Consider the following 657-nt stretch of genomic DNA (forward strand, 5'->3'; position numbering starts at 1 on the left):
GCCAACATAGTGCCCTGCGGGGCTCTTCAGGGGCAGGGAAGAAGAGGCTAGTGCACACAGAGGCATTTTACTTGGCATGGATGGGGCAGACAGTGGGGAAGGGGCTGGGGCTGTGCTGCCACAACAAGGACTAGGCCCCTCATGGGTCCCCCACCATCTGCCCTTGGCATGCCAACATCTTAAAAATTGAAGTTGGGGGTGTTTTTGGCACTCTGCCCAAAAACATTGCTGACTTGCCCCCTGGGCTAATGGGAGGGCAGTGAAAGAGGGGCTAGTGACAGCTGGGTGGTGTGGGGTGCAGGTGTGAAGGCAGGGAAAGGGGAGGCTAGTGACAGCAGGGTGGTGTGGGGGGCATTGGGAGGGCAGGGAAGGGAAGGGTGCTAGTGACAGTGGCTGTGGGGGGGGTGAAGGCAGGGAAGGGGACAAGTGACAGCAGGGTTTTGTGGGGGGGGCTAGTGGCAGTAGAATTGTGTGAGGGGATTTGAGGACAAGGAAGGGGGACAAGTGACAGTAGGGCTGTTTGTGGGGTTGAGTCTGAGGGCAGGAAAAGGAGGTTCGTGACAGCAGGGTTGTGTGGGGAGGGGCTGTGAAGGCAGGGAAGGGGACAAGTGACAGTTGGGCTGTGTGGGGGGTGTGAGGGCAGGGAAGGGGGCTAGT

The sequence above is a fragment of the Alligator sinensis genome, unplaced genomic scaffold (genome assembly GCF_000455745.1).
Source record: "Alligator sinensis unplaced genomic scaffold, ASM45574v1 scaffold138_1, whole genome shotgun sequence".
Classification (NCBI taxonomy): Eukaryota; Metazoa; Chordata; order Crocodylia; family Alligatoridae; genus Alligator; species Alligator sinensis.